The 23,851-nt window shown below is 46.0% G+C and overlaps 1 protein-coding gene across 3 annotated transcripts in view; it reads right to left on the bottom strand.

Moving 5' to 3' along the window:
- The window catches only part of Dip2b (disco-interacting protein 2 homolog B), a gene marked incomplete in the record, with an annotated part of 228,430 nt that overhangs the window by 203,635 nt on the left and 944 nt on the right, over positions 1–23,851 (bottom strand).

The raw sequence follows: 23,851 nt of genomic DNA, 5'->3' as shown, positions 1-23,851 counted from the left end.
TGTAGCCCAGGCTGCCCTTGAACTCAAAGCAACCATGCCTCAGGCTCCCAAATGCTGGGATCATAGGCATGTGCCACCAGGCCCGGCTCGCCATGCCGTCTTTAATGAACAGGAACAAATGCACTGTACCTTTAAAATCATTTGCATGCCTTTTCCCCCTCAATAACTCTAAAATAGGACAACTTTTCATGCTTCACATACACACACACCAACACAGCCACACAGGAATGTGCAGTTATTAACACGGCACAGTCTCTGTAAAGTTGAGGTCAGCAGTACTCAGTCCTGAAGCGAATCTCTTCTCACAGGACATTCCCAGCTTTCACCCTGGCTTCGGCTCTCCTCTAGACCTACCATCATCCTTGGGCCGCCGACACTCACACTAATAAGCTCCACTACCTGAATGTCAGCTCTGCAGATGCACCACGAAACGGTGCTGTGCAAATCCAGGTGGACGGCCCACTGAGGCCGGGGACGGCTATGCAGCTGCCGTCTCAGGGATCCCGCTCGTGCCCCTGTGGCGCTGCTTCACAGCCCACAACGCCCACGCCTCCTTCATCTCCAGACCAACTTCTTTCCCCGAAATCAGCTGCTGCACGCAAGAGCTCCTCATGGCTCAGAGGACGCGGTGCTCCCCCTCTCTTCCGCCCAGACCACGGCCCCTCCCGCCTCAGGCCACCTCCTCCACAGCCAAGGGGCCCGGCCTGCCCCGCGCACCCCAGCCAGCACAGCTCTACCTCCCCAGCCTCCTTCTCCTCAGCCTAGAAAGATCCCTCAGGAGCCGCAGAACCTGCCATTTAAAAATAACAATCCAGTAACATAAATGAGTCCTCCTCTGAATCTGCCCTTGTTCTCTTATTCAAAATGAGAACCCGCATTATTTCCACATTCTCATCATCTTCTCAAGCCAGCTTGGGGGGCCGGGGATATAGCTCAGCAGCATACGCGCTTGCCTGGCAAGCCTGAGGTCATGAGTTTGATTCCCAGTACCAAAAAAAAAAAAAAAAAAAAATCAAGCCAGCCTGGTTCAGCCACAGGAACAGACGCGACTGACCCCATGATTTGTACCCATCTCCTTTCCCAAACTGCTCAATACCTTTCACAGGCTGAGTATCTTCTCCCCCAAAAAGTACCACACGACTCATCGAGTCCCCCTCCGCCCAGCTCTGGCAGGCCTGGCTTCCAAAACACAGGCCTTTCTCATTGGCTTCTTTTACTACTTTTCACTCAAAAATGTGACTCCCCCAAACCTCAGGAAGACAATGCTCAGGCCCGAATTGCTCTAGGGTGTACGATTCACGACTGCTAGCCGCCTGCTCAACACCCTCCACAAAGTCCTGCCCCTGCCAGACTCCGCGGTGACAAAGCTACACACCTCGCCATCATTCCGATTACCCAAACTCAAGTACGGGCTTTCTCTGATTCTGCCCCCCTGCTGTCTCACATCTCACCAGCTTTCTCTCCTTGACTTACAAGAGGGAAAGCAAACATGATTAAGATATCTTCCAGCCTCTAAGAAGAATAAAGAGAAATGTAAGCAAACAATTATAAAGCAATCTGATAAATAACAAAAGATAAACGTACACGATGGTAAGGTTGGGGTGGGAGATGAAAGAAAAAGGAGATACATTAGAGAAAGTCAACACACTAATGTACACGGGTCAGAATGAAGTCCTTCCACTAAAGCCCTCTAGGCCAAAACAACAGCACACATCCTGAATAAGCAAGTGTATACTTTAAGAAAATAAGGAGCTGGACACGATGGTGTATGCCTGTAATTCCAGCACCTGGCAGGCTGAGAAGGAATATGGCCATGAGTTCATGGCCAGCCTGGGACACACAGTGTGTTCAAGAGCAGTCTGAACTACATAGTGAGACCCTGTCTCACAAGGAAGGAAGGAAGGAAGGAAGGAAGGAAGGAAGGAAGGAAGGAAGGAAGGAAGGAAGGGAGAAAGAAAAGAGAAGAAAAGAAAAGGAGAGAAAGAGAGAGAAAGGAAGAGAAAAAACCACAACCTAACAGTATACAATTATTTGTCGATTAAAAAGAGGATTCAGGGCAGGGAAGACAGCTCAGCAGCACAGCGCCTGCCTGGCAAGCGCAAGGTCCTGAGTTCAATTCCCAGTACCAGAAAAAAGGAGTCAATGCAAGTTTTGACTGAGTATAAATTAAGGGATAACTGTACTCACTATGTATGTTTTCTTTTTTCTTCTTTTTTTTTTGGCACTAGGAATTAAATTCAGGACTGGGCAGGCGCTGTGCCACAGAGCTATCTCCCCTACCCCCATGTTTTCTTTAAGTAATACCTGTTCTTATAAAGTTAAAGTAGAATTTCATTTTCATAAACACATCCATTCACAGGTCATCTCACACTCAAACACTGGAGAAAGCTAGGTTCTCTCATCCAGCCACTTCCTCCTCCAGAGATGCAGGAGGTTCCATGGCTCGCCTAAGATCACAAAACTTACAAGTAACAGAAATGGAACCTGAACACGCGATCTTTTCCATGTTTCCTCATTGCCTCACATCTTTCTAACTGCAGAGGCTTTCTAATTTTTTTTTTTTAGACAGGTATCGCCATGTTGCTCACACTGGCCTTGAACTCCTGGGCTCCAGCCTCAAGTAATCCTCTTGCCTCAGTCTCCCAAGTAGTTGAGACTACAAGTACACACCATCACTCCCAACTTCAACATCTTTCTAGAAGGTAACCTTTATTTTTTTTTTTTTTTTCGTTTTTCTCTGGTACCGGGAACCGAACTCACGACCTTGCGCTTGCCAGGCAGGCGCTTCTGCCACTGAGCTAAATCCCCAGCCCCTAGAAGGTAACCTTTAGACACACATACACTTCTCTCTCTCTCTCATATATATATATATATTCATTCCAGTTGGGCTACAACTTAGTTCTCTGTGAAAATGAAAAATTGGCCAGATAGCTCTGTTCCCCAAGTTTTCTCCAAAGTGACAGGGTCTTTCTATATAGTTTGGCTGAACTCACTATGTGGCCCAGGCTGGCCTAAAACGTGCAGTGATCATCCTGCCTCAGCTTCCCAAGTGCTGAGGTCACAACTGTGCACCACCATGCCCAGCTAAAGTCATTTTTTATTCCCCCAAACAAATGCTTAATTGGAACACTACTCAACTAATGACTGGGGAAAAACCCCTGAAATTTGGGGAGTGAGGTTCAGGGACACACAGAGCTTTTCCCCACCTCTAAATAGAGACAGTATGGTTTAGAAAAAAAGGAACCCACTCGTGGTGGCACAGGCCTGTAATCCCAGCACTTAGGAGGCCGAGGCAGAAGGACTGCTGAGAGTTAAAAGCCAGCCTGGGCTACTAGTGAGTTCAAAGCCAGTCTGAAATACATGAGACCCTTACATGGAACAAAACAAAACAGAACAACAAAAAGAAAAGAAAAAATGAAGTACTGAACCAATCATGATGGTACCAAGTTCAAAATTATCTCTTGGTCAATCTCTGGTATCACCTTCTATAAGAGAAAGGAAACTGTGCTTCTCGCCTCTCCAGAAAGAAACAGGACTTTTACATTACAGAGTTGTTCTCCCTGACAGGGAAGTACGTGACAAGAAATCTGCAGCTTGGTTCCCTCAGAACCCGCTCTCTCTCTGAAGAATCCTCTGCCACTTCAGGCTGAAAATACGCAAAAGCAGAAACAACCAGAACTGGAGTCCAATTTGCCCTGCCAGGTATGGCTTAATTATCAGAGGTCAATGTGCAATAAAAAGACAGCAAAAAGCAAGTCAGCAGCTCGGTAAGTCATGTTACTTAATTTCAGCCCAAGTCCAGAAGACTGTAAACACCCTTACTGCTCTCTTCACTTTCAGAAAGTTCCTGACAAATAAACCTTGAATTTTATTAAGCTGAAAACAGACTTCTAAATAAGTCAGTCCGTGGGTATTCTTTAAGTTACTTCTATGAACCTGGTGCGACAGACAATGGGTCTGACTCACCGTGATGGCGTCACATCCTTCTCGCCACTACCTTTACTTCTAAGCAAACAGGTTGTCCGAAGTGGGGAAAGCAGTTTCCTGCTGAATGAATCAGAAACAGATCACTGGAGAGCCAGCCTGGCGCGGACCCGAGAAGCCGCTAACAAGGAGCAACTCTGGTGTACCTGGGGCTCAAGTTCCTGCCCATGCTCCCGCAGGAGTAAGCCGCGTGCACTACCCTTTCTCCCCCGGAGAATAGGGCCCTGCTTGTGGTGGGGTGAACGGCGCACACTCGGGTGTGCGTGCGATGGATTCCCTGTCAGCTCTGGCCGAGCCCAACGTGTTCACAGGGCTGAGACTCCAGCTCTGCGTCTCGCCGACTCTTACTCATCTCTCTGGCACATCCTTACCTCACCTGCCCGGTGTCACGGACCACAGTCACACGGACTTTCCACACAGGCACGGGGCTCAGACGGGAGCTTTGTGTGTGTGCGTGTTTGTGTGTGCATGTCTTCCGAAGAAACACAACTCTCTCTTTAGTTTGAACTCAAAGAACACTCAGAGCCATCAAGACAGAACTCCCTCAACTTCCTCCTCCACCACTATAAATATCTGCTTTTGCTCCTGTCCTCTCCTCCTCCTCTCCTGCGTCAGCAGAAAACGCCGCTCCCGCTATCCTGATCACACTAGCAGGGCTCAGGGTCTCAAACTTTGCCAACTCAGGGAGACTATGTCCTGTTCCATTCTGCTCCTCTAAATCTTCCACCCCCCTGTCCCAGACTTCTTATCCACACACCCCACAGACTAACATGCTCAAATCTCCCACTTCTTAAGGTAATTCATAAATTTGGTTACCAATTATTCACTGAGCACCAACCATGTGCCACAAGTCTGGGTTGTCTGTTTGTGTTTTTTGAGACAGGGTTTTACTAAATCATGAAATTGCTCAGGCTGGGCTTGAACCTGTGATCCTCCTGCCTTCACCTCCCAGAGTGCTGCGATTACCGACTTTCAGAAGCTCTTTATGACCCTAGTGATACAGCAGTGAACGGAACAAGTTCCTGCCCCTGCAACTGACTCTCCACTGGGGACACACAGAACAGGCAAAGGCAAAGGCACACGCACACTGGCCAGTGGCCCTTCCTTCGCTTCGCACAGCTAGGTTTGAAAGAGCAGGTTGCACTGCCAGCTTCTACAGCTACTTCCTGTGTGCCTTGGACTCCTTCCCGCTCGTGCCAGGAGACCACCCTCCCTGCACAACCCCAGCCTTCCTTCAGTGCCACAGGAACAACTCAGGCCAACGTCACCACTGATGACCTCCTTCACCGGTAAACCTCAGTTGCATTTTCTCAACCTCCGCCTTCACTTAACTCTGCAACAACAGACAGGTGCTGAAAATCCCTGTCGCTCTGCTGTCTCTCTGGCCACCCTTTTCCAGGTTCCTTTTTTCTGTTTCCTCCTGACACGCGGTGCTTCCCAGAACTCTGCACTGAGCTCTTCTCACTGTATGTGCACTCCTTACACAACCTCACCATGTCCATCGCTTCCACTTTCGGTGGCACACACCAAACCCACTGACTGCAACTCCAGGACGGGCCTGAGGCGCTCACACCCACCCAGGCAGCGCCTCTACAGATCTCTACCAGCCCATCCCCAGCACCAACAGAACTGGCTTCATCTCCCCCATACTCAAAACTGTTCTTTCTCCCGTTCTCCTTACCAAGAACTATCTTTCCTTCTAGCAGTCTAAGCCAGAGAAGCAGGAGTCCTCACGTCTACCCTTCTAGGCTCCACTAGTGCATCAGTTCTGCCTCCTTAAGTACTCCTCCGCAATCCCACTCAGACAGCTCATTTCAGCAGCCTCCTCAGGGGTCTTGTGCTGCCTTGCCCTCTAGGTGCACGCTTACCTATTTCGGGCTACTGTGCATTGTCTTCAGTGAGAATGGTGTGTCCTTGGTTGTGTGACACAGGACTCTATTCCTCTGGGTGATTACCACCAAATAAAGACGTCACTGACTGTTGCATATAATTCTTCAGTAATCCCCCTCGACCTACTCAGGTGGTCTTTAAACTCTCCCCTGCACGAAGTGATGGGGCCCAGAAGGTCTAGAAGGGGCTCAGTACAAGCAGCCAGCCACTAGAGCAAGATGTATTCTTTATAAATTTTCGATTTAAGATTCTACTTAGCCTGTAATCCCAGCACTCTGGGAGGCTGAGGCTGGAGGATTACCAAATCAAGCCTAGCCAAGGCAATTTAGCTATTTATCAAGTCTCTGTGTCAAAATTTTAAAAAAATAGTTAGAGCTGGGGATATAGCTCAGTGCAAATCAAGCACCAGTAATAAAAGACCAAATGAAAATAAGTGTACTTCAATTCTTCATTAAAATCTATTCAGGTCTTAAGAGTAGCAATAACTTCTCCCAAACCTCAAACAGCTCCTACAAGAGAGTGTAGCACACTTTCCTGCAGCACTGCGTCCTCCTGCCACAACACACATCCCCGGTGGGAAGCGAAGACCTGCAGGCACAGAGCTGAGGTTCTATGCCCACAATGCCCACCCTTTTCCAGCAGTGCCTTCTGCGGGCCTCCTGTCCGGGCTACCTGAGCCTAAACTCCACACTCTAACGTCACTAATCATTCCTCCAATGTGCTGCCATGATTCACAACTCCAGGCCTCTTTCCAAACCTAACGTGTCCTGCACCCCTTGTCCATCAGTCCAGAAGTACGACTTCAGGAAATCCTCCCCAGAATCCACAATACATGAATGCGCTTCACCTATTGAGCCCCCAAGTATTTATATCTATCTCCTGGTGGATTAACTATGGTCAACTTGTAACACCCAACTGAACTGAACCAGTGTGGTGCTGGGTACAGGACCACCTGAGGATTGCTGCCAACAGCACAAAAAGAAAACTAGAAGAGGTGGTACTGTTGATTCTCCTGGAGAAGCTTGTCACGCTGGCTTTCTTGATGGGAACTCAGCTGTTCCCTTCGTTGGAGGAGCTTGGGACCTCACTGTCATTAAGGATGGCTGTGGTACTTTTCAGGGAGCTCTCATCCTTACCCTAGCTGTCACTTCCTGGCTCCAGTGCAGATCCCTCAGCCTGCTAGCACAGATCCTTCATCCCTCTGACGCAGACTTTCTAGCTTCCACCACTGACCTTTGGGCCTTCCCAGTGCAGATGCTTGATACAGACTTGCATGAGACACTGTTGTGGGCTCTAGGCCTCCAGCTGGACTCGTGCAGGACATTGTTGGGGGGTCCAGGCTCTCAGCTGGATTCTTTGGGTCTCTAGTGCATGGACAGACCTCCTGCACTCTTCTGCATTTGACTCTTTGGGTAAATATTATAAAATTAATCCTATAAATTATGTGTCCTGTATTAAATCTTTTCCCTTGTGAACCCTGACTACAACACTCCTTTATGGTATTCATTATGCAATAAAGTTAATGTTTGCAAAATCTTACCTTCACTAATAACAAGAAACTATGCCCATGTCCTACCCCTCCTAAGCATTACCAAACTTACTATGAAAGCTGCTATTTCTGAAATTCATCTACTTCTTCCTATTCAATCCTTAACCCATCACAACATGGCTTCTGATCTTCATGCCACAGCACTGAAACACTAAATTCGTAAATCATCTCGCAGCTAAAATTCAACAAATTCATCTTAATCATCACCATGTTTGTGTTTGCAGCAACATGTGGTCAATCTCTTGTCTTCCTGACCCCTGGACTCTCCTGATCTTCCTGCCCCAGCTTTCTTGCGCCAGGTCTGGTCTCCCAGGTCCTCTGCCGGCACTGCTCCCCTATGCACCAGGCCCCCCAGGACAACCAAAGCGCTCCTCTTACACACTCTGAGCCCTCCTGCTTCAACTGCCACTGTTTAGATAAAGCTGGAAACCAAACCACACCTTCTGTTTGGCTTCAACTGCCACTGTTTAGATAAAGCTGGAAACCAAACCACCTTCTGTGGTCAACACACCACTCCTTCTGTTCACGAATCACAACTCCTGTGTGGATGAAAATTTGACAACATAAAAAAACACAGCAGCATAACAGAGATTTGTACTGTCCTCAAACTATACTTTCACATATTAACTCAGTCCTCACTTCCATCTTACCAGGTAGACACTGCTACAATCTTTACTTTATGAATAAGAAAACTGAGACAACTAAATCTAATTACAAATCAAAAGGGAAGGGGCCGGGGAGATAGCTCAGTGGCACAGCACCTGCCTGGCAAGAACAAGGTTCTGAGTTCAATTCCTAATACCAAAAAAAAACAAAAAAACAAAATCAAAAGGAAAGACTCCACTAATATCTACAATATACCTGTAGAACTATTTTCTACAATTATAAAGAAAAGTTAGAAGATAAATCAAATTCAGAATTATGAGCAGGGCCGGGGATATAGCTCAGCGGTACAAGCGCCTGCCAGGCAGGCACAAGGTCCCGAGTTCAATTCCCAGTACTACAAAAAAAAAAAATCTGAGTAACAGAATTATGAGCAACTTATTTCTGACAAAGACAGTCTTCTGGTAATTACTTTCAATCATCACCTTACTCTTTCTTTTTTTGCAGCACCCTGAGCTTCCCAAGCACTGTCCTGCAGAACTATATCCCCAGCCCACTCCAATCATGTTGTTGTTCACATTTAATAATCATTTTAATCATGTTTCTACAGTGTTTACTGAAACAGGAAATCTTAATTACTAAGATGTTTCACAAGTTCTATTTCTCAGTCCCAAAGATAAGCTTCAAGTTCATGAGATAATACTTTTTTTTTTCTTTTAAAGATGGGCCTTCGCTGGTCATGATGGTGCATGGCTGTAATCCCAGGACTAAGGAGAATGAGGCAGGAGAACTGCTGTTGAGTTCAAGGAGGGCATGGGCTACACAGTAAGACTCTGTCTCAAAAAACAAAAAAAAATTAAAATTAAAATAGAGGTCAGGGATAGAGCTCAGCGGCATAACACCTGCCCGGCAAGCACAAGGTCCTGAGTTCAATTCCCAGTACCAAAAAAAAAAAGAGTAAAAATAAAAATAAGAAACATGGACGTTAGGGAATGCCATCTCTGAGGATTAACTTGGATCTGAGACGGACAAGAGGCAAAACTGTAGGCCAAGCACCAATCTTGGGCTGGGGATTTAGCTCAGCGGCAAAGCGCCTGCCTGGCAAGCGCAAGGTCGTGAGTTCGGTTCCTGGTACCGGAGAAAAACCAAAAAATAAAAAAAATAAAATAAAAGCACCAATCTTGAAGCAGAGTATTCCAAACAGAAGAGAAGCAAGAAATAAAACTTAGAACTTAGACCTGATGGCTTTAAGAAAAACAAATCCTGACTACCCTCAGACTTCTGTTCAAAATACATTATTATGATAAAGCCTTCCCTGACTATAAGATTTTAAACTGTTACCAATAATCTGGCCCCAGTAATCTCTACCCTTTTATGCTTTTCCTACATTGAAACTTCTACTATGTGACAAGAAATATATCATTTTCTCCTAAAGAATGTAATCCCAGCACTCTGGGTTGCTAAGGCAGGAGAATCATGAATTTGAGCCCAGTGTGGACAACATAGTAGGAACCTGTCTCAAAATGAAAAAATAGAAAGGGCTATGGATGCAGCTCAGTGCATCGGCCCAGGGTTCAATCTTTGGAGAGGGAGGTAAATCTCCTAAGAGCAGGGATTTTTGTTAACCACTATTGTGTCACCTGTACCTATGTGGCACATAGTAGGTGCTCAATAAGTACTAGCTAAACAAAGAAGTAAGGGAGAGACAGCGAATGAGGCAAGGAAGGAAAGAGAAAAGGACAAGAAGAGTCAGGTACTGGTCAGGAATGAGCACCATAGCACAGTGGAGGAACAGACAAGGAAATAGCTCTACAAAGGCCATGCAGAAGGGTCTGAATTTTACCTCAAAGACAAAGAAAATCCACTGAAAGACTGTAAAGTAAGGAAGCAATATAATCTAATTTGCAATTTTACAAGCTTTTAAAACCGACATGTGGTGGTACACGCTCCTAACTCCAGGGAGGCTAAGGCAGGAATCTGAGGCCCTATCTAAAAAAACAAACAAAAAATCTTTCTAAAGGCCAGCAAAGTGGCACACACCTGTAGCCCCAGCTTCTTGGGAGGTTGAAGCAAGAGGATGAAAAAGCTGAAGGCCAGCCTGGACGACACAGAAAGATCCTGTCTTTATAACAAGACTTCACCTTTTTTTGGTTTTTTGAGACAAGTCCCCCTATGCAGTCCAGGCTGGCCTTGAATTCACTGAGATCCTTCTGCTTCAGCCTCCAGTTGTGGGATTACGTCACCACAACCACTGCTAAGATCCCATTTTTAAGAAGAAAAAACTGGGCGTGGTAGAGCACACCTATAATCCCAGCACTTGGGAGGCTGAGACAAGAGGATCTGCATGTGTTCAAGGCCAGGCTCAACTACACAGTGAAACTCTGTCTTCAGAAAAACCAAAAATAAGTTAGTAAATAAATAAATAAGAAGAAAAGCAGCCTTCTAGCTCTTATGTGGGAAAGTGGTTAGAGAGAAGAAAACAGGGGTACCAGGGAAGGTGCCGCAGAAGGGAGAGATGTGGTAACACAGGCAAGGCGACGACAAGCAAGAATAGAAGCAGATTTAGGGCACACCCCCCATGCACAATCAAAAAGACTCACAGATGGACCTGACACTGAGGGTGTGATGGAAGGAAGGACAGCAATCCAGGCTCGCCTGCTACCACGGACTGCCTCTCCTTCTGAGTACATCCTTCACTGACCGCTCTGTGAAAACTAAGACAGGCCCTCCTGCCCGGGCCTCCTGAGTGCAGGGATTGTAAGAGTCCCCCAGCAGCCCAGCTAGAATCTTTTCATAAATTGTAAGGCAAGTGCCACCTCACTATTCTGTTGTGAAATTTTCTTCGCAGCTCTATATCATTTATTCTTTTTGTTTTTTGGTCTTTTTGAGACAGGGTCTCGCTATGCAGTTCAGGCTGACCGTGAGCTCACTTTGTAGCCCAGACTGGCCTCGAACTCCCAACGATGCTCCTGACTCAGCCTCCCAAGTGCTGGGATTACAGACATGTGCCATCACGCCCGGCTCATTTATTCTCTTATATGAACACTAAGATCATTTTATCTAGAAGAATCCTTCACTGGAGTTCTACCTGGATTTCTTTTTCTTTTCTTTCTTTCTTTTTTTTTCTTTGTCTTTTTGAGACAGGGTCTCACTATGCAGTTGAAGCTGGCCTTCAGCTCAGTTTGTAGCCCAGGCTGGCCTTGAACTCGAAACGATACTCCTGCCTCAGCCTCCTGAGTGCTGGGATTACAGGCATGCACCACCACGCCTGGCAGTCTACCTGGATTTCTATTAAATGTAGACATTTACTCACATTTATATTTAATTAGACTCAGAAACATGGCTTATAGCTCCACGTTTTTACGGTCCCAAGATTTTACACTTCTCTTTATTTAGATTCTATGCCTTTCTTGTGATGTCTGCCTTGAAGTATTTTATGATTGTGGCCTTGTTTCCTTCCTTCTTTCAACAGGCTCAGACCTGGCCGGGCTGGCCCCGAACTCCCTGACTCACCAGTCCTCCCTTCAGCCTCCCAAGTGCCTCGGTTTACAGATGCTACTCCTTGCTGAAGTCTTCTACAACTTTACACTGTGGTACCCGAAAAGGCTTTTCTCCTCATCCAAGCACTTCAATCCCACACTCCCCGAGCCAACTTTCCAAAGAACGTGTCCCTCCTCCCCACGCGGTGTCCTCCGCCCCTCCTCCTCCTGGCCTCAGTGACCAAGTGCTGGGACTCCGGTCAGAAATACAGGTGGCCCTGGGCATCCACATGGTTCCACATTCCTGTAATTCCTTTTCTCAGTTCGAGAAAATCTCCTATTACTATTTATCCTTCTCAAATTCTTACTACTTTCACTTCCCTTTTTTCAGTACTAGGGACTGAACTCAGGGCCTTCACACTTCACTGAGCTACATCCCTTACTTTTTATTTTGAGATAGGTCTCTTAAACCATTAAGCTGCCTGGGCTGGGCTCCGAGCTGGCCACCCTTCTGCCTCAGCCTCCAGAGCACTGGGACCCCAGGGTACTGGCTGATGCCATCAGACCAGCCTACCCGTCCCTCGTTTCCTTCATCTGTCCTCTGAGGGCTTTCCCCTGTCCTTCAAGAGTTCCCGCTCTACTTCATGGTATTTTTTCTTTAAGCTTTGAAATTATTTTACTTGAATAAAGTTTTTTTTAAAAAGCATCCAAGAAGCCGGGCGTGGTGGCGCACATCTGTAATCCAGCACTTGGGAGGCTCAGGCAGGAGGATCATTGGGAGTTCAAGACCAGCCTGGGCTACAAAGTGAGCTCAAGGCCAGCCTAAACTGCAGAGCAAGATGCTGTCTCAAAAAGATTGAAAAAAAAAAAAAAAAAAAAAAATCTAATGTTTTCCAAATCTGAATTTTGAGAAGTCACTCATGGAAAGGTGGCTGAGAACAAGGAATATGCATCCATGCATCTCTTTTTCTAGTTGATCTTATCGATACAGATGGGCTCATCTCTATTAATATGCTGACATGTTCGCAACTTACTGTAGATAGAGGTTCCAAAATACAAACTTGTATCACACTCAAAAAAACCCAAAGCCTTAGCTGAGGAGGTGAACACACTGTAAAGGAAGCAGAGAGTGGTCGGGAAAGTGTTACACTGTGCTGCTGAACACAACAGTCTAAAACCAGAGGCGACTGACATGGACTAAAGCAATCAGTCACTTTCACGACGCAGGCCACACGCTCAGGCCTGGAAACAAGGGTGGGATGCTCAAAGGAGAGAAGGCAGCCCTGCCAGGGAAACCCAACCTTCGAGGCAGCGAGGCGGGACTGCAGCCCGGTCAGGAAGGACAGTGAGGAAAGTAGCCTGAAGCACAAGAGTGGGTCAGGTACTGAAGGAAATGAGGACAGGGAGGCGGAGACCGCATCTAGATGTCCTACCGAGCTGAACCGAGAAACATTCATGGTACAGATCACCCTGTGCTGGCCCAGGCAACTTACCGAGGGGAGACGAGAATATTTATGCAAATGACAATTTTGTAACTTTAACATAACTTGAAAAATAACCATATTATAGGAATAAAAGAGATCAGAGCTCAGAAGACCAAATATGAGGACGTTGTCTTTTTAATAGGAAATTCATTTTCTAGTACTTCCCTCAGCCTCCTTGAAGAAAACAAGCAAAGAACTACAGGAGGAAAACTCAACCAACAATTTTCTACATGTTCCACCTTAAAATGAAAGTTTCTCTGGACTGCAGTCCTGCAGCACCTGTAGTTTCACACGCTCAGGAGACTGAAGCAGGCACATCATTCCAGGCCAAAAGTTTAAAGCTAGGCTAAGCAACACAGCGAGGCACTGATTCACAAAGAAACAAGGATGGCAAGCCTGCAGATTTTCATTCAGGGCTGCCCTATGTAACATCTAAAATACCTTCCTCTCTGGGCACAGTGGCGCATGCCCCTAACGCAGCTACTCGAGACTGAGGCAGGAGGATCGGATTCAATCCAGCCTAGGTACGCATCTCACTCTACTCAGCCTTCGTACGTTTGGTTTTTGTGGGGTTTTTGGTTTTGGCTTTTGTTTGTTTTTTGAGACAGGTCTCACGTGTAGTTCATGTTGTCCTTGAACACACTGTGTAGTCCTGGCTGGCCTCGAAATCACAGTGATCCTCGTGCCTCAGCCTCTGGAGTTTTGTTCTGTTGCGGTTTTTTTGGAGGGTGTCTCACTGAAGTTGCCCAGGCAGACTCGAATCTGTGGCTCTCCTGCCTCAGCCTCCCTCAGTGCTGGCAATACAGGTGTGCACAGTGGCACATGGCTTCAGGTACTTCTTGCTGGCTCAGATCCCTCATCATCATGACAGCATAAGCTGTATGTTGAGCACCTATTTACAGGTCAGGTAGGGCACACAAAGCTCTAAGCACAGTGCCTGTGACGTAACTGATAGGACGCGTTCAGGAACTGGTAATACTTACACGGAGATCAAAGTATGCAGTGAAAAGCACAGCGCGTGCAGGGAAGAGCAAGTCACTCAACTGGAAAGAAAGCATGGAAGGGGTAGGAAATGAGGTGAATTCTCAGTATTACTCCGTATCAATAAGGAGTGTGCTTAGAGTTTGTCCTCTGTGTGAGGAATGCATCAGAAGGATTGGGGCAGGATACAGAAGGCCAGCCTGTGGGGAAAGGACTATGGGCGGTGCACGACTTAGAAGACTGCCACAGTAGTCCAGGCAAGGAGAGCTCAGCATCCGACTAAGGCAGAGGAGGAGCACGGAAGAGGAAGCGGGATTACCAGGACTCAGTGAGGACCAGGAGCTGAGGAGAGGCCTGGGCTTTAACTCAGGTGAGGGGCTAAGGTCCGAGGTTCTCTCTCCCCTTCTCTGTGTGCTGAAACTTAATGCCCAGTGCGACTGCGTCAGAGGTGGGGCCGCTGCAGACAGCCAGGTCGGGAAGGCAGAGCACTTAAGAATAGGATCAGCACGCTTGTAAGAAAGACTTGAGGCCAGCCATCTGCCAGCCTCCACTATGGGAGGAAGCAGCTAGACGGTGCCCCTGAGGCAGGGAGCAAGCCCTTAGCAAACATCACATGCAGCGGCAACTGAGCTTGTACTGCGCGGCCTCTGACCTGTGAGCAATAAACCTCTGCTCTTCATGACTCACCTGGTCCAAGACACTCCGTCATGGCAACGGCAGACTGTGACGGTGAGTGGACGCTCTGGGGTAGACCCTGTCTTTGGCAAGGAGAGTGGGAGATTCGGGGAGAGGCTGAAGACGCAAGTGGCTCACCTGGGGACACCACTGGGATGTCTGGAGCTGAGGAGAGTCCGGCCAAATACAGACAAGCGCCACCAACAGCTAAATCCCTGGGCAAGGGTCAGCGAGGTGAAAAATAGTAACAGATACCTGAGAAACACCCACATCAGCAGCAAGAGCAGGAGGCCAGGAGCCACCATGAGAAGACAGACAGGGAGCCATAAGAAAACAAGACCATAAAAACTAAGGAAAGAGGATCTCATAAAGATCATGGCTCACAGTATCCAATGCTGCAGAGAAAGACACCATATCCAGCAGGTACATCACAGTCTGAAGTAAGAAATCCCTGCTACCTGTGGAGACCCATGTTTCAGGGACGGGATGAGGTAGAAGCCATGGACTGAACAGTGAATGAAGGTAAGAAAGAAGGAAATGTTTGTTAATTTCCTACCACTTTGTTTATAACTCTGTATTGTCTGTACTGTTCTTTTGCTATTTTGTAAAAGGTTGTCTGTCTGCTAATGTTTTCTTCCTTTTATTTTTAAATTAAAAAAAAAAAAAGAAAGAAGGAAATGTTGTCTAGGAATCTAGACTCTAGGGGGAGAGGAGGCCAGTTCAAGGAAACAACAGATTCTCATTGAGTGTGACTTGGGAGGCTGAGGCAGGAGGATCACTGCGAGTTCAAGGTCAGCCTGGGCTACACAGTGAGACCCTACCTCAAAAAACAAAACAAAACAAAAGATTGTGGGAAGTTGGATTTTTTTCCCCCTGATTTCAGGTGGAAAAAACTGGAGCAAATTCATAGGCTAAAAAAAAGGGCTGAGACCCAAGTGTAAAGTCAGGCTGAAGTTGAAAAAGAAGACAGAAAGACTTATGAATGAAAAGCTCAATCAACGAAATGCGAGCCCCGCTGGGGATGTAGCCCAGCGGCAGAGTGCTTGCCTAGCACACACAAGGTCCTGCGCTCAATCCCCAGTACCGTCAAAAAAGAAGAGGAAGAAGAAGAAATCAGATCCCAAGATTCCAGAAGACAAGGACAGATAAAGAAAACAAAAGAGATAAACCAGGCAAGGTGGCACATGTCCCTAATCCCAGCACTCGAGAGGCTGAGACAGAAGGATCACAGTGAGTTCAGACTGGCCTGGGCTACATAATGAGTCCAAGGCCAATCTGGGCTACAAAGTGAGACCCTGTCTCAAAGAAAGAAGAAAAAAAGGAGGGGAGGGAAAGAGGAAGAGATACTTTATTTCTTCCTCTGGGATACAGGTGGGAACTGACACAGGTCAGTCTATGTTAGAGAGGGAAGCCGAAGGCTCTGGCTTCCTCACAGTCTGGTGAGATAACATGGAGCCTTAGCATTGCTCCACCATTCTCTTCGAGAACCTGATGAAAGGTGAAGATGTGCTTCCAAAAGGCGTAAGAATACACACTCAAAATTCTGTGTGCAATTTCTGATCCAAGGAAGTCCATTCCTATATCCTTTCAGAGCCTACCTTGCTCATGCTACAACATCCACAATAGAAAGCACTTTATGCACTATAAACATTAGAATATGAAAAACTCTTACTTAATGTAAAGCAATCAAACCAGCCATGGCAGCATATGCCTGCAATTCCAGCACTTGGGAGGCTGAGGCAGGAGGACTGCATCAAATTTAAGCCCAGCCCAGGCTACATAGTGATTTCAAGCCCAGTCTGAACTATGTAGCAAGACTGTGGCTCAAAAAACCAAAAACCACAAATAATCAACATAAAGAGTTGAGGGCTGCACATGGTGGTGCACAGCTATAATCCCAGCACTCAGGAGGCTGAGGCAGGAGGATTGCTGAGAGTTCAAGGCCATCCTGAACTGCATAGTGAAACCCTGTCTCACAAAGACAAAAAAGAAAAAAAAAGAGTTGCACTATTTGATATGTACAAGACACTAACTACGACCCTAAAGCATGCAGCAGACCATCGCTACCTTTAGAATCTAAAGGCAATGAGGGTCAGACAGTCTTAGATTGAGCCATGGCTTTAAATAAAAGTGCATCTTAAAAAGACAAAATATTAATGCAGAGCTAAAAGGATACTACAATCAGACCAGCTGGAACTGATAAAAGATTCAAGACTGGTGGCAAATCAACTCAAAGGGAAAGAAAAAAACGGAAGGAACTGACTGTTCACTAAGCATAAATAGGGGTCTGAGAAACAGTCAAAAACTACCTTAAGATTCTGAATATGCTTGTTCCTAGCCTGTAGATGCCTGAGTTTCAGAAACCGTGCTTACGTGTCAGAGCCATTTGCCCGAGCACACAGGCTCATAAACGTGCAGACATCGGATGTCTACGTGAAACAAACGAGCCACACCTCTGCTCCCGTCACCTGCCTGAGGTGACCTGCCATGTGTCAAACTAAAGACACAGGCTGCCAATAGGAGCAACTGCTGGTGCAGCCTAAGCCTGCCTTTTAAACAATAAACCCTCAAATTGATTCCGTTCGTCACTTCACATACACCCTGATTCTACTAAGTGGCAGAAGATACTGAAACAGCCACGTTGCGGAGCACCTACTCAGAGGCAATGAAGGCTGACAGGGCTGCGCGCCACACTAGACTCGGCTTTCCCGTCGTCGCCTTTGAAGCTTCCTCACAACTCTAAGGAGGGTGTCAGCTCTTTGGTAAAGACAGAAGAACCTGAAACCAGGGAGGTTAAATAGTTTGTCCAACGTCACAGAATTAGTAAGTGATACTACCAAGACTTGGACCTAGGCTCACCCGAGAGATTTTGATTTTTCAATTCAAATCATATTGAAATGAGGAAAAATTTATTACCTTCCTAAACCAATATAAGAAAGATAGTTTGAAGTTATTTAAAAGAACTTCAAGATATAAATGACCTCTGTAGGAGACCTCATTAAGGCAAAGGGAAGCCAGGCGTGGTGGCACATACCTTTATTCCAGTACTTGGGAGGCTGAGGCAGGAAATCGCTGTGAGTTTGAGACCAGTGAGCTCAAGGCCAGCCTGGACTGCACAGCGAGACAAAGTGAGACAAAGTGAGCTCAAGGCCAGCCTGGACTGCACAGCGAGACCCTGTCTCAAAAAGACCAAAAGGTGTGTAGTGTAGCAGCCACTGTAGGTCTCTGTCGGTTCCCCACCACCACCACCACACCAGTAATCCTCTTGTCTCAAGTTCCCAGTACCGGGAATCGAACTCACAACCTTGCACTTGCCAGGCAGGCACTGTGCCACTGAGCTAAATCCCCAGCCCCATTTTGTTTTCAGGTCATACGTCATTTTTGTTGTTTTTGTGTTGTTTTGATTTTGTCTCCATTGTTTTGTCAGTTTTTAAATTTTTAAAATAAAATAAAACCTCAAAAAAAGAAAAAAGACCAAAAAAAAAAGGCAAAATGAAAGGTAATTTTAATAATTAGAGAATACATGATTTTTTAATCACAGTGGTCAAGGACAGGTTTAATATTTAGCTGAACTCACAGAAGTGCAAGAAAATATGCAGATATGGGAGAAGGATAATTTCAAAGTGCATTCCTGGTTCAAGAACATGAGAGAACTGCAGAGAACTATAGTAATTATAGTACAAACATAAAGAGGCTTTCAGCCAAACGTGTGAACTCTTAACCCCAGCTGCTAGGCCTTACCCAGGCCAGGAGAGAAAGCAGCAACAAGGACTGAACCAACAGTGACAGGTTAATGATTTATTTCAAAAAATTCAGCTCCCAGCACTCCGGAGGTTGAGACAAGAGTATTACAAGTTCAAGGCCAGCCTGAGCTACACAGTGAGACTCCATCTTTAAAAAAAAGAAAAAAAAAATCTATGGGACTATCAAAAGAGATTGGGGGCTGAGGATTTAGCTCAGCAGCACAGCGCCTGCTTGGCAAGCACAAGGTCATGAGTTCTATTCCCGGTATGGGAAAGTCAAACAAACAAACAAAAAAACCAACAATATTAACTTCTCAAAATATGCACCAACACTAGAGTGTCCAAACAAGTGCTATCCTTTCGAGAAGGTGAACCACTGTTCCAAAAATTCCTCTGCCCTCCAAACCAGTTTAGTCATCCTAACCTCCTGACAATTACAACTAAAATAAACTTATAATCCACCTGATTTTTTCAGTCCACAACAAGTTTGAACTACAAGAGAACATAATCCACTTTTCTCTACTTCGAGTAACCTATAAAATGAAACAACACCTTCAAAGGAAGAGGATTTTCAAAGAAATGTCACCCACTCTCACAATTCCTAAAAACGAATCCCAAAGTAAAAAGAACACAGCACAGCAGAAACGCACGCATCCAAGTTTTACCAGGCAGGCCGCTTAATGCTCATTTCTAGTTATTTAAAAATCTACAGAGGTCTGCAGATAGAGCTGTGCGGTAGATTGCTTGCATGGCATTGGATACTCAGCACCCCCCCAAAAATAATCTATAGAGCTGGATGTGATGACACACATGCTTATAACCCCTGCACTCTGGGAGGCTGAGGTAGAGCTGAGCCCAGGCTGGGCAACTCAGTCACTGCCACCAAAATAAGGGGGGGGGCAGGATTACTACAAAGCCCCTGAGTTCAATCCCTGGTATCATAAAACAATAAAACTACAAAGCCTAGCACAGGGGCACATGCCTGTGACCCAGCTACTGGGGAAGGTGCTGCACCCCTGTACAGCGAATTCAAGGCCAGCCTCGTCTGTGTCCAAATATTTTAAATGCCAGGTGTAGTGGCACATGCCTGTAATCCTAGCTCTTGGGAGGCTGTGACAGGAGAACAGTTATAAGTTCAAGGCCAGCCCGAACTACACAGTGAGACACTGTCTCAAAATATAAAATAAAATAAAACTAAACTAAACTAATAATGGAGCCTGGCGTGGTGGCGCACACCTATAATCACAGCACTTGGGAAGCTGAGGCAGAAGGATCATTGTAAGTTCGAGACCAGCCTGGGCTACAAAGTGAGCTCAAGGCCAGCCTGAACTGCACAGGGAGACCCTGTCTCAAAAAGACAAACAAAACAAAACAAAACAAAAAAACCTAATAATGGCAGTGGAAGGCGGGGAATGTGGCTTAGTGGTAAAGCACCTACCCAGCACATACAAGGCTCTAGGTTCAACCCCCAGCACTGCAGAGAAAAAAATAAAAATCTACACTCCTCCTTCCCTTAAAATGCCTAGTATCAAGTAGTAAAATTGTTTAGATGCACTCTGCGACACAGGTGTAGCCTATGAATCCACAGGTAAGCTCCTGAGAAGTGGCCTTGTTTGCCATTCTAGGACGGAACTCATTGCAAGAATGGACTCACTGATTTCCAATGGGTTCCACCTGCCCACTTCTGAGACTAAAATACAATGCTTTCCCAGCATCTTTTCCTTTCCTCTTCAACTCTCCTACCTCTTCCTTACTATTTGAAGAATTCACTGCAACTCCCAGAAAGCAGCCTTCTCTTATCCTTCCAGAGGGGGAACCCTGTGCCATGCTTTCAGGGCCATAGTGTAGCCAGGAAGGGTGGTGCACGCCTGTAATCCTAGCACCGTGGGAGACTGGGGCAAGAGGAGCACAAGCTAGAGCCCAGCCTGGGCAACTTATGACTTTATGCAACCCAGTCTCAAAAAAATAAAAAAGATGGGCCGGGGATGTAACTCAGCAGTACAGCATCTGCCTGGCAAGTGCAAGTGCAATCCTGAGTTTGATTCCTAGTACCAAAACAAATAAATAAAATAAAAATTGAAAAGGGCAGGGGCTGGGGATTTAGCTCAGCGGCACAGCGCCTGCCTGGCAAGCACGAGGTCATGAGTTCGATTCCCGGTACCGGAAAAAAGAAAAAAAAAGAAACAGGCTGAGAATATACCTTATTGAGAAGGCTCTCAGTTCTACCTTAGTTTGGGCCAAAAATAAAGGGCCCCAGAAATAAATGATGATACAAGGAAAGGGAAGATGTGTCTATGTTTGCTGTTTGTGATCAGAGAAGTATTCAAGCAAGAAAAGGGAGGATCCCTTCCGCTAAGTGTTATTTTATTTTAAATACCTTTCCAGTCCAGCTTTGGACTGTTCTCAGACATTAAAAGACTTGAGTTCCTTCAGAAACCTGTGGCAGACAGATGTGATAACAACCTTCTTTCCCTCACTGTACAGGCTAAATCACGGCCCTCCCTACTAACCACACAATCCCATCTTGTATTTATAGTTCTTTGCTATTTCTTTTTTCACAACGACAAAGCAAATAGCTTCCTCTTTTCTTAGAAGGCAGCCTGGTCTCATGCACTGTTTTGTTGATATTTTTAAGTGATTTCCTTACCAGGCTCAGCGCCCCTGAGAGCTAGCATGGTACCCCGCTCACCTCTGTATCTCAGCTGATTGATTTGAGAGATTTCCGAAAGAGAATCAACAGATTATTCCGAGTTACTATGTACAACTATATGATTACATTTCCTTAAAGATATAGTTAACAGCTTGTGTAATAACATATTAGATATTTAAATCGAGATGCCATAATTACACAGCAGCATGAGATACTAGCACTTACTAGATGTACAACTTTAGACAAAACACTTAACTTTTTTAGTGTAAGTTTTCCCTTCTGCTAAACAGGAAAGGGGAGGAGGGAAGGACACCGATCCCTACTTTACCCAACCATTAAGTTTAGTGAAGCTGAGCAGGGTGTGGTGGTGCACCCCGATAACCCCAGCACTCAGGAGGCTGAGGCAGGAGGTTTGCTGGGAGCTTGAGGCCAGCATGGGCTACATAAGTGAGTTCAAGGCCAGCCTGAACTGCATAGTGAGACCCTGTCTCAAAAAAAAAAAAAAATAGTAATAATAATAATTTTAGTGAAGCTTTAATAAGAATGTATAAGAAAATCATTTTACAAACATCTTAGTGGAAAGATTTAAAAACTGTCAACATGAGTGCTACTTTATGTAGCATATGAACAAAGTTCAGACAAGAGAGCTTGTTGACTAATTCATATGCACACAGATCATGAACAATTACGGGAATATGGGTAGAAACCTACTACCTATCACTGGGAAAACTCACAATCACCCGTTAATTCAATGTCTAATGCTCCTCTGGACAGTTTCAGGCTGTCCTTTTTGGTGCCGAAGCGAAGGTTGTAAGCACCGTGTCACGGTGACCTGCCTGAAGTACTAGACACAGCACAAGCCTCTGCAACACTCTGCAGCAAACAGCCCGAAGGAGGCACCAACCCACATTTCTGCTTGGAGTTGACTCATTGATGGCCGAAGCCAGCGACTGGGCACACAGGCAAGAGTGTCTCTAACAGGATACAGCTCAGATCGTCCCTGTGGTTAGGACTTCAACTGAAAAAATACGAATGAAACAGAGAATGACAGCAACAATTTGGACAGGACAGTACAGTTACTTTTTTATAAACGAAAGTACTTTTTTTAAGGTAAGTACTTTTGTTAGAGAATAGAATATAAAGCAACTGGGAAACAAAGGTTAATCCAAACAATGCTACAGACAGACACCTCAAGTAACAGCACAGATCAGGGGCTGTTGGACTGTGTTAGCTTCAATTCCTAACGTCTACCGTCTGCAGTCAACCACCTCTGCGCATTAAAGGACAGAGACAGACAGATAGCCAGGACGCTTACATTGCACGGCAGGCCCAAGGTTTTTCAACTGTATTTTTTCCAGAGCTAAAGAAAATAAAATACCGGGTAATACAGTATAAACTCATAACAAACAAATCCAAACTAGGCATGTGCCAAGAAAAACAACCTTGCACAGGAAAACAAACATGCACTTGTCCTTAAAATGTTTCAGCAATGGCATTCACAGCTTGTCGGAGTTTCACACCTTTCATTTTTTTTTTTTTTTTAAGGAGCAAAAGGTGAACGAATCAGTTGTGAGTCCTAGAAACACTTTCCCAAATGCTTCTAGGGATTATGTCTAGAAACACCCAGGGACTCAGACAGAATCAGCTGGAAGAAAATAGACACCAAGAATAAGGAGCTCCCAGGCTTTCCCTTTTCCCGTGGAAGCAATCAACTCTTACTTCTAATCTCCTCTGAGGGAACATCCATCCCAACCACTCCTTCCAGCTAGTCAGAGCTGTCCGATTTGTTACTATAGAGTAACTTTCAGAAGATGTGAATGGAAGTCATCAGAGATGTAGTGACAATGCTGCAGGAGTAGGAGATCTCTTAAGGGGGTGAAGCAAAAACCCCTCAATCTGAAGGGGTTAAAAAAAAAAAAACCACTTGGAGAAATTTACATTTCAACAAACTGAAGCCCCGTGATTCAGGTCATCTCCCAGGGCGTCCAGGAAATATTACAGCGCAGGTTAGCACTGGGCAGACAAGCCCAAAGGATCGCTATCTTCCTAAATACTTCCCAAATGATTAATTGAAAAATAATACGCTGGTAATTAAGTGCAGGTGAAAACAGCACCTCCCTGCACACTGGGAAAGTCTAAAAGGCTTGTTAAAGGTAATTATTTCCGTCAATGCCTGAACGGATTTGTAACACTCAAATCCACTCCCGGTTTTTCACCGTCAGTGACTGCGAGAAGGGGAAGACCCTCGCGCCTCGGTAAGCACACAACACTCCAGTGCTCTCCTGGGAACCTGTCACGCTCTTCTTTTCCAATCTACAGTTTTTACTTCGCTTCAAACACGGCAGTGAAGAAGGCCTCCAGCAAGGAACTCAATACGTAACTCTGGAGACACGGCCAGAGTGCTGACACCAAGCTTGGAAAAATGCTGCTTTTGTCTCCAAGGCGGCCTGTGACAAAAACAGGAACTTTACAGAACTGACCAAAACTGCACACACAAGCGCGGTCACATGCCCACAACGAAGCACTGTTTCTCATTGTTGTCCCCGGGACCGCTCCGAGGCTGCTGGCATCGCTGACTGCATCCCATTTTTCAAATTCTGAAAGTAAACCCACCCTTCCCAGGACACCCTGGCCAGGATTTGCTGGTCACCGATATCACCTCTCCCGGCTTTCCAGACTCCGAAAGGTGCTCGGAAGACGGAAAATTCAGCGCGAGCACGGGCGCCAGGGAGAAGCCGGATGACAAAGGTGGTCCGAGGCGGCGCGGGGCGCCTCCCGGCCCGGTGCCACGCTTCCGCCCGGCCCGGCACCTC

This window comes from Chinchilla lanigera, unplaced genomic scaffold, assembly GCF_000276665.1.
Source record: "Chinchilla lanigera isolate Chin_1 unplaced genomic scaffold, ChiLan1.0 scaffold00146, whole genome shotgun sequence".
Taxonomy (NCBI): domain Eukaryota; kingdom Metazoa; phylum Chordata; class Mammalia; order Rodentia; family Chinchillidae; genus Chinchilla; species Chinchilla lanigera.
The sequence above is the reverse complement of the archived record's forward strand: the minus strand, read 5'-3'. Positions and strand labels throughout refer to the sequence as shown.